This window comes from Acomys russatus, chromosome 19, assembly GCF_903995435.1.
Source record: "Acomys russatus chromosome 19, mAcoRus1.1, whole genome shotgun sequence".
NCBI classification, from domain to species: Eukaryota; Metazoa; Chordata; class Mammalia; order Rodentia; family Muridae; genus Acomys; species Acomys russatus.
Window position 1 is genome coordinate 31,199,016 of NC_067155.1, and position 13,958 is coordinate 31,212,973.

General features: G+C 44.1%; 3 protein-coding genes and 1 pseudogene across 3 annotated transcripts in view; 2 read left to right on the forward strand and 2 right to left on the reverse strand.

The window, feature by feature from the left end:
• LOC127203988 (zinc finger protein 721-like) overlaps positions 1 to 13,958 on the reverse strand; it is a 1,570,727-nt gene that overhangs the window by 981,810 nt on the left and 574,959 nt on the right.
• The window catches only part of LOC127202961 (zinc finger protein 431-like), a 206,971-nt gene that overhangs the window by 82,846 nt on the left and 110,167 nt on the right, over positions 1 to 13,958 (forward strand). The window lies entirely within an intron of this gene.
• LOC127203993 (zinc finger protein 431-like) overlaps positions 1 to 13,958 on the reverse strand; it is a 98,074-nt gene that overhangs the window by 13,604 nt on the left and 70,512 nt on the right. The gene's annotated exons all lie outside the window — the stretch shown is intronic.
• LOC127202962 (ferritin light chain 1-like) lies at positions 12,830 to 13,360 on the forward strand (annotated as a pseudogene).

Below are 13,958 nucleotides of genomic sequence, written 5' to 3' on the forward strand. Positions count from 1 at the left end.
AAGAAACTCTTATTCTCCTGGTTCAATTGCTGCCTGGGAGGCTTACTGCCTCTTTCTGCTAACCTAGTCCTAATCTTGGCAGCTTCTAGCTTCCGTACAAACTAACCTAGGCCTAGAATGTTTTAGACTCTGTTACTTACTACTTAATAAACTCACCCTTTACTTGTTCTTTCTGAGCTCTGGACTGGGTTCTGGCTCAAACTCTTCTCCCAGCTGATTTATTCAATCTGGCTTCTCTCTTGGCCCAGAATTGTTCTGCTTGGCCTCAACCTAACTGAGCAATCTGCTCTAATTTTCTGGCTTCTCATTTTCTGGCTCATTCCATCTTCAATTGAGTTCTCTCTCTCTCTCTCTCTCTCTCTCTCTCTCTCTCTCTCTCTCTCTCTCTCTCTGCAACCCATCTCTCTACTACTGTCCTGGTAAAACTGACCGACTGCCTCTTAAGTAGCTTCCCTTTCCTCTCTCTTCTTGTGAGAGTTGAGCGTAACCTATTCTGCCCAGTCTCCTCTGATTTGTCAGCTTTTCTTTTCATTTCTTTTTTTTTTTTTTCCCGCATCACAATGAACATTTGTCACCTTTTCTGCCACTCAATTAGACATCACTTTCAAACATTGGTGCTTCCTTCTACAAACTAACTTTACCTTCCTTTGGGATTAAAGGCATGTACCACCATGCCTGGATCTAAGCTTTTCTTTACCAGATATACTTGCTCTATACCAGGCTGGCCTTGAACTCAGATCTGTTTGCCCTGTCTCCTAGAGTAAAGGTGTGTTTGCATTCCAGTGGGATCACACAGACCTAGAAGACCTTCGGGTGTGATCTCTTACCAGCTAGAAGACAAATACCCTTGAACTCAGATCTATTTGCCTCTGTCTCCTGGATTAAAGGCGTGTTTGTATTCCAGTGGGATCACACAGACGTAGAAGATCTTCGGATGTGACCTTTTGCCAGAACAGCCATGTTCTGAATTAACATTCTCCTACAAATGCCTGTTAAGGCATTGCTTCCTTGTATTATCTCTTAGAGAAATGCCTTACAAGCACAAATCAGATTCCTGAGTTTGAGGTACATGGACTTACAAGAGTTTAGTAATCATTAAAATACACTTAAGTAGTTCTTTTTTGTTTGTTTGTTTGTTTGTTTTGAGACAGGATTTCTCTGTGTAGCCTTGACTGTCCTGGACTCACTCACTTTGTAGACCAGGCTGGCCTCGAACTCACAGAGATCCACCTGGCTCTGCCTCCCAAGTGCTGGGATTAAAGGCATGCACCACCACCACCCAACAGCAGTTCTTTTGTTTTTATACTGTTGCTTTTCTTTAAAATTTTGGGGACACGTTAAAATTTCCTATGAGGCACATTCATATTCAACTTGCACATGAAAATTACCTTCCGTGTCTTCTAGAATCTTGACAAGGCTCTTCAGCATTATCATCGTCCCAACTGTAACCTAAAATATGTACAATTATGATGTATTGTTGGAAATTAGGCAAAATTTAAGTTACTGTCTTCAATCACCTTCCTTGTTCTCAATTGAAATAAGAACGTCAACAATAGCAACAGTTGTCCCCTTGTTTTAAAATGTGAACGAAAATTCACTATCTTACCTATGGCACCAGGGTCGTCGGTCTCCAGCATTACCTCTGCGAAGAGAACATTCTGGGAAGGATCCAGAAAATCCACGTCCTCCAGAGTGAAGTTCATATTCATTTCATTAGTCATTGCATCCTAAAACATGCCATACATGTGTATAACAGAAAACATGGTAGTGATAACGCTGACAATCAAGAAAATAGATAGACAGTCCTGAGCGCACATCAGAGAAATTATGTGTATAATTAATAACTACAAAAATTGATGGGCAAGCAGGGTGTATTTACTCATGCCTTTAATCCTAGCGTTCAGGAGGCAGAGGAAGATGTATCTCATTGAGTTGGATGCCAATCTGATCTGCACGATGAGTTTCAGGACAGCCAGTGGTACATATTAAAACCTGTCACTCCTACAACCATCAATCAAGCAAGGATAGAAGGAACTCAGAGGTTTTTACTGAAGTGCCTACAAAGAATTGTACATTCACTCCAGTTCTGTATTCATCTTCCACAAACCTGAATTGCCCCCAGTTTAAACTGCAATATTAATATGATCTTAAGAAAAGGGAATGCGAGCCGGGCGTGGTGGCGCACGCCTTTAATCCCAGCACTTGGGAGGCAGAGGCAGGCGGATCGCTGTGAGTTCGAGGCCAGCCTGGACTACAAAGTGAGTCCAGGATGGCCAAGGCTACACAGAGAAACCCTGTCTCAAAAAAAAAAAAAAAAAAAAAAAAAAAAAAAAAGAAAAAGGGAATGCATGTTTAAACACTTTTACAAATAGATTGGTGAAAATATTAGCAATATAAATGCTGATCACAAATACATTAGAGATGGCTTAGCAGCGAAGAGCTATTGCTGGGCTTGCAAATGACTGGAATCAACTGTCAGCACTTACATGGGAGCTCACAACTATCCACTACTCCACGTTCAGGAGTTCTGAGGCCATCTTCAGACTATTGTGAAAGACTAGGTACACATGAGGTGCATATTCGTGCATACCGGCAAAATACTCACATTCATTCAAAAGAATAAAAACAAACACAACAGGTGGGAAGAGTGCCATGCACCTGCACTCCAATGACTCAGTAGGCTCAGGCAGTATTAATACCATGAATATGTGCCACTGTGAGAAACAGAATATACTCTCTGCCAAATTTCAACATTCAAATGTGGATGTAGATGAAGATCAGCACAACCGAATATGCTTGGCATGTACAAAAAACTACATAGCAGACCCATCAGCCAACACATAAACAAACAAGCAAACAAACAAAAATTGCCAGGCATATTGACCCACATCTACTCACAGCACTCTGGAGTCAGAATCAGGTGGGCCTCTTTGTTCAAGGCCCACCTGAACTACATACCTACTTTCAGGACAGCCAACTCTACGCAGAGAGACTTTGTGTTCAAAACTAAAAACTAAAATTAAAATATAAAATCACCAGGCTAGCAAGATAGCTTAGCACTGAACAGCAGCTCCTTCTACTCTCTCTGTCTTCTGTGATTTAGAGATAGAGTCCATAAGGGTGAAGGCACCTCAGTGCTGAGGCCTGCTCTTTGTGGCAATTCATGACACACTTGCAACCATCTTTGCATTCACCCTCCACTTTGTTTATAAGCTGAAATTAAGTTCAAAAATTGTAACTGTTTTCCAGAAGTAGTCATTCATAGCTGACACTAACAAACCCTGCCAGAGGGTTAAGTTAACCTTATGTATTTTACTATGACTCAATGGTGTCCTAATTTATGCTCGCTTATCTCCTCACTTGGCTACACTTGGTTGAACCCTGTTATCTCTGCACTTGGCTGTACACTGGCAGTCCCCAACCACCACCTCAATTACCTAACTGAAGACCAATCAGCTTAAAAGTTACTTGATAATACCTGGTCTAGTTGGTCAAACAGTATTACAATGTGTTACGCCACCCCCCCCCCCATCTTCTCCACTCGGTTTTCCTATAGAGACTGCCCTAAGAACAGGTCTATGTCACATTTGGATCTCGAGTCCACTGTGCCCCTGATTGCAATCAGTCATGTCTTGGGGTGCGCGTCCACTCAATAAACTATCAATAGCTGACTAAGACCAGAGTCTGAGTGGTTTGTCTGGCTGTTCTTAGACTATAACAACAAACTGCGAGGGAATCTGAGTGACCAGTTCCAGCCACAACAGAGCAGACAGAAAGAACCGGAAATGGGTTGAGTCCGGAGACATTCAAACCCAAGCCCCAATAAAGAATCTAGAACGGTTCCTCCGACAAAAGCTTCCATAAGCTCCACAAATAAAGCCCCAAAGAAGAATCAGTGTTCAAAGACATCCTCCTCGTACCTGGCAGCTTTTGGATCCAATCCATTCTGACCCTGGTCACTGTAGGTTCATGCTTATCCCATAATGAAAATGCATTTAGTCTAAATTCAATGATCCTCATAGTCTGAAACAGCTTGTACACTGTTCAAACGCCCACAGTCCCCTCTGACACTGAAAAAAATCTCTTGACTGACATCTTGTAAAATAAAATTAAATTAAAAAGTTATATCTTTCCAACATACAATGGCACAGAATACCTCTTCTCATTCAAATAGAGAGGAATATGAACATAGTTAGGGTAGATTAGACCAAGGCAAGAAACCCAGTAGGGCAAAGAACAAATTGTGTCAGCTCCATCTCAGACACATGGGACTTCTTTTTCAATGGGTTTAGATGGCCCAATCAATCACTGCAACTCCATATATGCAGCTCTCCGTGGTAGGTGTCTCATAGCTTAGGTGTCGCAACATCTTGTGGTCTCAAAATGCAACTCATATTATCTCTCGACTTCATGCAGTGCATTTTCAAGGACCCTCACAGGGGCTCTGACTCTGTCAAACATGGATGGCTGGGACAATGCTGAATAGAAACCACGGTGGAAGAATCCATGACCTTAAATTTTATATCTTTCTTGTTTCCAGAACCAGTACATCGTAAGTGATCCTGGCAAGTCTGGCTTGGAAATTGAGATGGGTCCTGCAACCCTTGGACCACACTTGTAGCAGGTGGTTTTGTATGAACTTCTTTCCTGAGACTAAGAATCAGTTTGCTTACTCCTTCCAATGAATGAATACTTAGCCAGAGGGGGTGTTAATCTTTGGTCAACTTCTGAGGCTTTTCAATCAAAAGCAAGAGCCTTCTCTTTTGTTGTTTGTTTGTTTGTTTTTCCAAACAGAGTTTCTCTGTGTAGACTTTCCTTTCCTGGACTCGCTTTGTAGACCAGGCTGGCCTCGAAACTCACAGCAATCTGCCTCCCTCTGCCAGCAGAGTGCTGGGATTAAAGGTGAGGGCCACCATGCTTGGCAAGGGCCTTTTCTTTAATGGTGATGATCTCCTTGAAAATTTCTGCCTCTGTTTGAGCACTTAATTGCCATCTGAAACCACCCAGTTTTGTTTTTCTCTACACTCATAGACTGCACTTATTTCTGCAGTCTTTTTTTTTTTCTCTACCTTAGTCCTAAATGTGACGCTAGTTATAACCATCCAACAGATTCAATATTCCTTCTAAGAAATCAGCCTGTTATTTTTTAAATCTGACCATCTCAATTTCTCATTGCATGGGCAGAATAAGAAAGATTTTGGGCCAAAATATCACACAAATGACCTCTAGTTAAATTTTTCATGGAGTGTGTTTTCCACTGAAATCCCATGACCTCGGCTTCCGCTGTCTGCATCACTCTCACCGCTCTGATCATCTAGGTCCTACAAGAACAGCTGATTAAGGGGGCTGGAGAGATGGCTCAGTGGTTAAGAGCATTGTCTGCTCTTCCAAAGGACCCGGGTTCAATCCCTAGCACCCACATGGCAGCTCACAACTGTCTGGAATTCTGGTTCCAAGGAATCGGACACCCTCACATCAATGCACATAAAATAAAATTAAATAAATTATATATAAGAAAGAATAGCTGACTAAGTTCCATGTACAGATCTCTATGCATTTTGCCATCTAAGGTCCTGGTATTTTCTACATTCCACCAAAGAGAACAATTCTGAGGTTCTGTCTAACAGCAAAATAAAATTTTTGCACCATTTTCTTGTTGTTCTAAGTTGCTACCCGGCTGCTGTGATTGAATCCTCTAACCAAAAGCATCCCACGTAATGAACAGGTTTACTTGTTTTCTCCTGACAGATCACAGACCATCATTTTGGTACTTTAGGATAGAAATTAAAGCTTTAAGAAAATTAAAGCAAAAACCATGGGCAAACATTGTTTCTTGGCTTCTTCTCTTGCTTGGCCACAGTCTCCTGCTCAGCTATCTCTTGTACCAAGCCCAGGCCTACTTGCTTAGGGATATTGCCACCTTAGTGGAAGAGCCTCCCACATCAACCACCAATGGACACTTAGAAAACGTTTGCTTCCTATGACTGCTGATGGGATGTAAGTTTGCATCAGAGTGAGGAAATTTCAAGATTGAAATGCAAGATAAGAGATTTTAAGGTCGGGCAGTGGTGGCGCACACCTTTAATCCCAGCACTTGGGAGGCAGAGGCAGGTGGATTGCTTTGAGTTTGAGGCCAGCCTGGTCTACAAAAGCGAGTCCAGGACAGCCAATGCTACACAGAAAAACCCTGTCTCAAAAAACCAAAAGAGATAAGCCGGGCGTGGTGGGGCACACCTTTAATCCCAGCACTCGGGAGGCAGAGGCAGGCAGATCGCTGTGAGTTCGAGGCCAGCCTGGTCTACAAAGTGAGTCCAGGATGGCCAAGGCTACACAGAGAAACCCTGTCTCGAAAGAAAAAAAAAAAAAAAACCGAGAGAGAGAGAGAGAGAGAGAGAAAGAGAGAGATATTTTAAAAGAAATAGTGTGTGGTTTATATTATACATCTAAAGTAACTTGTTTTGCATTAATTACTTTATAGGTCATAAGAATTTTTGAAGAAGGTTTATCCACATTTTTTAAAGATTTTATTTATTTATTTTATTTATATTAGTGTTCTATCTGTATATACACATTCATGCCAGAAGAGGGCTTCAGAGGGTATAGATGGTTGTGAGCCACCATGTGGTTGCTGGGAATTGAACTCAGGACCTCTAGAAGAGCAGTCAGTGCTCTTAACCTCTGAGCCATCTCTCCAGCCCATTTATCCCCATTTTTATGTGTGTATTTGTATGTGTGAGACAGAACGACTTCTATGAGTGTAGACGTGACACACTAGAGAAGAGGGTGTCCTCGAATCTGGAGTAGCAGGTGGTTGTCAGCCTCCAGACACAGGTGTTGGTATCTGAACTCTGGTCATCTCTAAGAATAGTAATTCCTGAGTGACATGCTCAGCCCACACAGTATTTCTAATCACAAATGAAAAAGTCCCTCACAGATTAACAAGTACAAAAACCTAAAGAAAGAAAGAAGTAAATTCCTGGGAGCCTGATGCCTCAGTATTAAAATGTTGAGTAGGGGACCAGGTAGGATGCCTGTGGACCTTCTCCACGCTCTGTTACCTGAGACAGAATTATCACGATGCCCCCAAATGCTGTACCTTCCTCTTCCCCTGCCCACGCCTCCTGACGATACCACAGACCTTCCTCACATTTCTCTTCCGGCCTCATCTCTATGCTCAAGCCACAAACTATGGGCAGACACCCCTTGCTCAACCACAGGCCATGCCTGTCAGAAAACTAGGTGGTCTGGCCAAAGAAGTACCCCACATTCTGTAAACCTGGGCCAATTCTCATAATTGCTCTTAGCATTGGAGCAGAGTACCAGGGGCAATTTCCTCTCTCCCCGTTCACACCTGCTGTGTACCCATGGATCATCACCCACACTTCCTTCCCCACTTTTCAGTATTCCAGCCCTAACCTGCTGCTCAGCTAACTACATGCTGCCCCTTCTAGAAGACAAAGTAGATCCACAGATCTACAACACTGTCTGTTACCTCAGACCTAATTTCCCTAGTTGCCCCTAACACTGGAATAGAACATCAGAGGCAGCTTACGCTTCCCCCTGCCCATGCCTCCTGTGGATCCCTAAGATCATGTCTCCCTGACCTTCTCCTCCCTCTCAATCCAACACCAGCAAGCATTCTCCGTGAACACACCAGACAAGCAGGCCAATAAAAAAGGTAACACTCAGTCAACACACTCTCTGACAATCCAGAGAGCAAACAGAAACCCAGGAAGACATTCCCACCCAACCAAGCGAAACCCAGAAGTCAGCACCCAGACATATAATCACCCCAACCTCCGAACCCTAGACGCCAGCACAGGAACATGATCAAACACAGCCAGGGAAACATGTCACCAACGGAGCCAAGCTGTCCTACCACAACAGGTCATGAATATTCCAACATAGGGGAAACACAAGAAAAAGTCCTAAAAACCAATTACTATATAAAGATGATAGAGGTCCTTGAAGAGAAAAATGAAGATAAATTCCCTTAAGGAATTCCAGAAAATTCCAGAAAATTGATTGGAGGAAATCAACAAATCTCTCAAAGAATAAATACATAAACAACTAGAGGAAACCACTAAGTCACATCAACAAAGTCAACAGAAAACTAACAGTTGAAAGAAACAAATGAAACAGTTCAAGACCCGAAAATGGAAAAGAGAAGCAATAAAGAAAACACAAAAAGAGAAAAGGGTTAATAGCCTTGCATGCCTTGGTGCAGGACGCAACTTCCTGAACAGAACACCAACAGCTCGGGTTCTAAAATCAACAATGGGACCTCACGAAATTGAGAAGATTCTGTAAGGCAAAAGACACTGTTAATTGAACAAAACAGCAGTCTACAGACTGGGCAAAGATCTTCACCAACCCTATATCTGATAAAGGGCTAATATCAAAAACACATAAAGAACTCAAGAAATTAAAAAACAAACAAACCAAATAATCCAATTTAAAAGTTGGGTACAGAGTTTTTTTGTGGGTGGGTTGGTGCTCTCCTTCCTCCACTAGGAGAGCTCTCACGGTCATGGATTGGTATGATTAACAGAGAAAAAATGGCCATCTTACCAAAAACAATCTACAGATTCAATACAATCCTTATCAAAGTTCCAAAAGGATAGTTTACAAACCTTGAAAGGACAATTCCCAGCTTCATATGGAAATAAAAACCCAGGATAGCTAAAACAATCCATAACAGTAAAAAACAAAACAAAACAAAACAAAAACAAAAACAAAAAAACCCTGCATGATATTAGTCTAAAAACAGACATGATCATGGAATCAGGTTGAAGACCCAGATATAATTCCAACCACATACAGACATCTGACATTTGATAAGGAATCCAGAAATACAGAATGGAAAAAAGACAGCGCCGTGCATCTCTACGTGTAGAAGAATGCAAATAGATCCATATTCTTCACCCTGCACAAAATTCACATCCATGTGGATCAAAAACCAAAATAAAATCAGACACATTAAGCTTGATAGAAGAGAAAATGGGGAACACCCCTAAATGCACCAGCACAGGAGACAAACTGAAGACAACACCAATAACGCAGGTACTAAGATCAACAATTAATGAACTGGCTGCGCGGTGGGGGTACATACCTTTGATTCCACCACTAGGGAGGCAGAGGCAGGCAGATCTCTAAGTTCAAGGCCAGCCTGTTCTACAGTGTGAGTTCTAAGAGCCAAAGCTACACAGAGAATCCCTATCTCGGGGGAAAAGAAAATTAATTAGACCTCATGAAACTGAAAAGCTTCTGTAAGGCAAAAACTCAGCTAATTGGACAAAGAGGCAGCCTAACTAACGGGAAAGACTCTTACCAAATACACCGCTGATAGAGGCCTATTATACAAAATAAATGACCACAAGATACTAGATGTGGGCACTAGAGAGATGGTTCAGTAGTTAAGAGTACTGGCTGCTCTTCCAGAGGTCCTGAGTTCAATTCCCAGCACCCACATCTATAATGAGACCTGTCTCCCTCTTCTGGCGTGCAGGTGTACATGCAGGCAGAGCACTGTATACATAACAAACAAGTTTAAAATAATTATTTTAAAAAGAAAAAGATATTAGATGTTCCAAAAATGAAAAATCCAACTAAAATGTGGGTACAGATCTAAATAGATAATTCAACATCGGAATCTCAAATGGCTGAGAAACACTTGAAAGAAATGTTCCCCACCTTGAGTCATCAGGGAAATACAAATCAAAACTACTTTGAAAGTCCATCTTATACAAGTCGGAATGAACAAGTGGCAGTTCATGCTGGCAAGGATGTGGAGCAAGGGGAACACCCCTACACTACTTGTGGGAGTGCAAGCTGACACAGACATTATGGAAATCAATATCGTGGTTACTTAAAACTGAGAATACATCTACCTCACGACCCAGGTATACCGCTCTTGGGAATATATCCCAAAGGTGTTTCATGCTACCACAAAGACACTTACTAAACTATGTTCATAGCCGCTTTATTCTACCTAGCTGGAACCTGGAAACAAGCTAGATGCCCATCAATTGAACAATGAGTAAAGAAAATGTGATACATTTACATAATGTATCACCTGCTGGTGTGTGTGTGTGTGTGTGTGTGTGTGCGCGCGCGTGTGTGTTTTGGCTTGGTTTGGTTTTGGGGTTTTTTTTGTTTTGTTTTGTTTTGTTTTTTTGAGACAGGGTTTCTCTGTGTAGCCTTGGCCATCCTGGACTCTCTTTGTAGACCAGGCTGGCCTCGAACTCACATCAATCCGCCTGCCTCTGCCTTCCGCGTACTGGGATTAAAGGTGTGCGCCACCACCGCCCAGCTGCTGTTTTTGTTTGTTTGTTTGTTTGTTTGTTTTTGAAATTACAGCAGGAAATTTACAGGCACATTAAATGCAGTGAGAAAGAAATCACCCTAAGTAGCATAACCCTGACCCCAAATGTTTCCTGTGCGTTCAATTTTAATTGGATAGTGGGTATTAGCTAAATAATAATCAAGCCACACTCTGTAGATCCAGAGAGGTTAGGTAGAGGGGGGCTCTAAGGGGAAAGCATGGATCTTCCTAGAAAGGAGAAATAGAACAAGCACTATGGATAGACTGGGGCGGGGTGGGGGGGGGGGGAGGTGGGGTGAATAGACACAGGAGCAGGCGGGATCAGATGTGGTGTGAAGGGAGAGTGTACAGTACAGTGAGAAACATCTGGAATTAGAGGGATTGTGGGATTAGCGTAGAAACCAAGTGCCCTGCGAACTTCCTAGAATCCTATGAGCTTGCTCCTAGTGAGGACTCCCAGTAATGGAGGACAGGGAGTCTGAACCGGCCATCCTTGTAGCCAAGCAGGGCTTCCGTGTTGAAAACGGGTTTCATTCGGTTGACTTGTTGGCCAGGGAAGTGCCTTGGAGATCCTTAAACAAGCCATGCTGTTGCTAGGACAAAATTTTGCTCTCTGAAAACTGCCAGCAGGGGCCCATTCCTGAGGACTACTTCTCCACATCTCACTGAATATATAGGTCAAACAAGTGCAGGCTTGGAGCCTTCACACTGGATGCTGTAGTCTCTTTGGGAAGAGAAGATACTCTACAGGGAGAGAGAGAGAGAGAGAGAGAGAGAGAGAGAGAGAGAGAGAGAGAGAGAGAGAGAGAGAGAGAGAGAAGAAAGAAACCTGAAAACCAAGTCAGCTACAAAACCCCTCCACCTACAGTTTGACCAGCCGGCGAGATGTGCTCGGATATGCTGGTATAGAACTTGTAGAGTGGGGGCTGGAGAGATGGATCAGTGGTTAAGAGCACTGCCTGCTTTTCCAAAGGACCCGGGTTCAATTCCCAGCACCCACATGGCAGCTCACAACTGTGTAACTCCAAGATCTGACACCCCCACACCAACGTACACAAATTAAAATTAAATAAATATTAAAAAAAAAAAAAAACAACTTGTAGAGTGGCCAACCAATGTTTCGTTTCATTTGAGGCCCAGTTTCACTTGAGGCCCAGGACATGAGAGGGAGCCCATGCCTTTACACTGCCTGGATTTCCAGGAACCTCACAGGGACTTAAATATGACCCATAGGGGCGTGCAAGGGACTGTCAGGTCTCTGCTGATATGCTACGGCTTTTAGCTTAGTGTGTGTGCGCAACCCATGACAGCAGGAACATATGTAGCTCTGATTTTTTTTTTTTTTTTGCCTGATTTTGAGACTCTGCCTTCTATTCCGTTACCTTGTCCAGCCTCCATGTGAGGCCTGTCACCTTAGATTTCTGTCTCTTTTTTTTTTTTTTTTCGAGACAGGGTTTCTCTGTGTAGCCTTGGCCATCCTGGACTCACTTTGTAGACCAGGCTGGCCTTGAACTCACAGCGATCCGCCTGCCTCTGCCTCCCGAGTGCTGGGATTAAAGGCGTGCGCCACCACGCCTGGCTAGATTTCTGTCTCTTGTTCGTCCTGTTTGACTGTCTTCTGTCTGGTGAAGAGGTCTCCTTTCTCGAAGAAGAAATAAAGGGGTAGGAGTGGCTGTCAGGGAGGAGAGGATAGGGAAGGTGGGAAGTAGCTAGAAGGAGACACACTGGTCAGGATATGAGAGAAGAATCTATTTTTAATTTAAAAAGTAAGTCGAGTTAGCTGGGCGTGGTGGCACATAACTTTAATCCCAGCACTCGAGAGGCAGAGGCAGGCGGATCGCTGTGAGTTCAAGGCCAGCCTGGTCTACAAAGCGAGTCCAAGACAGCCAAGGCTACACAGAGAGACCCTGTCTCAAAAAAAAAAAAAAAAAAACGTAGATGAGCCGGGCGTGGTGGCGCACGCCTTTAATCCCAGCACTCGGGAGGCAGAGGCAGGAGGATCGCTGTGAGTTTGAGGCCAGCCTTGTCTACAAAGTGAGTCCAGGACAGCCAAGGCTACAGAGAAACCCTGTCTCGAAAAACAAAACAACAAAACAAAACAAAACAAAAAAATAACGTAGAGAAACCTTGTCTCAAAAACAAAAACAAAACAAACCAGGGCGGGGCGTGGTGGCGCACACCTTTGATCCCAGCACTCGGGAGGCAGAGGCAGGTGGATCTCTGTGAGTTCGAGGCCAGCCTGGTCTACGAAATAAGTCCAGGGCAGCCAACGCTACACAGAGAAACCCTGTCTCGAAAAACCAAAACCAAACCAAACCTCCTTGGAGGTCCTATGGATCTGTGCCTTGCTTCAACAGTGTTTGGATAGAACAGACCCAGGGACTCCCCCTTTGTTAGCCTCCATCCTCCCAGCCGCAGCCTCCGGGACCAGCTCCTTGTCGCCCGCAGCTCCTAGGACCAGCCAGCACCGTCTCTTTGCGGTTGGCTCCATCTTGCAGACCAGCCATGACCTCCCAGGTTCCTCAGAATTACTCCACCGAAGTGGAAGCTGCCTGGTCAACTTGCACCTGCGATCCTCCTACCTCTCTCTGGGCTACTATTTTCCGAGAACTGGCCCAAGAGAAGCGCTGGGGTGCCGAGCGCTTCCTCAAGTCCCAGTATGAGTGCGGGGCGCGCTCTCTTGCTCTCTTCCAGGAGGTGCAGAAGTCATCTCAAGGTGAGTGGGGTAAAACCCAGGAGGCCATGGAAGCTGCCCTGGCCCGGGAGAAGAACCTGAGCCAGGCCCCTTTGGATCGTCATTCCCTGGGTTCTGCGGGCACAGACCCTCATCTCCGTGATTTCTTGGAAAACCACTTCCTGGATGAGGGGGTGAAGAATATGAGCTGCCACCTGACCAACATCCGTCGGCCCGCGCAGAATGGCGGGTCACAGTCTGAGCGGCTCACTCTCAAGCACCACGAGGAGGCCTCCTCGCTTTCCAGCGGGCTCCCCCCTCTGCTCTGCTCCGCACCAGCCAGCCTTAGCACCTCCACCTGAATGCACCTCTCAAAGCACTAGGCAGTTTTGTAACCGCCCTGGAGCCCCTCCCAAGTCTTGGACCAAGTGAAAAGAAAGCACCCCCCCCTTTTTTTAATTTTATTTTTTATTTTTTGATTTTCCGAGACAGGGTTTCTCTGTGTAGCCTTGGCTGTCTTGGACTCCCTTTGTAGACCAGGCTGGCCTCAAACTCACAGCGATCTACCTGCCCCTGCTTCCCGAGTGCTGGGATTAAAGGTGTGCGCCACCACGCCCGGCTAAATTTTCTTTTTCTTTTCTTTTTTATTTTTTTGTTTGTTTTTTGTTTTTCAAGACAGGGTTTCTCTGTGTAGCCTTGGCTGTCCTGGACTAGCTTTCTAGACCAGGCTGGCCTCGAACTCACAGAGATCCTCCTGCCTCTGCCTCCCAAGTGCTGGGATTAAAGGTGTGCGCCACCACGCCTGGCTAAAATAAAGCCTTTTGAAACAGCAATTAATTAATTAATTAATTAAAATACAATAAAATAAAATTTAACTGAATATTGGTTAATGGAAATGCAAAGAAGTAGGCAAGCAATAAAAAACAAAGAAAAGGGGCCGGGCATGGTGGCACACGCCTT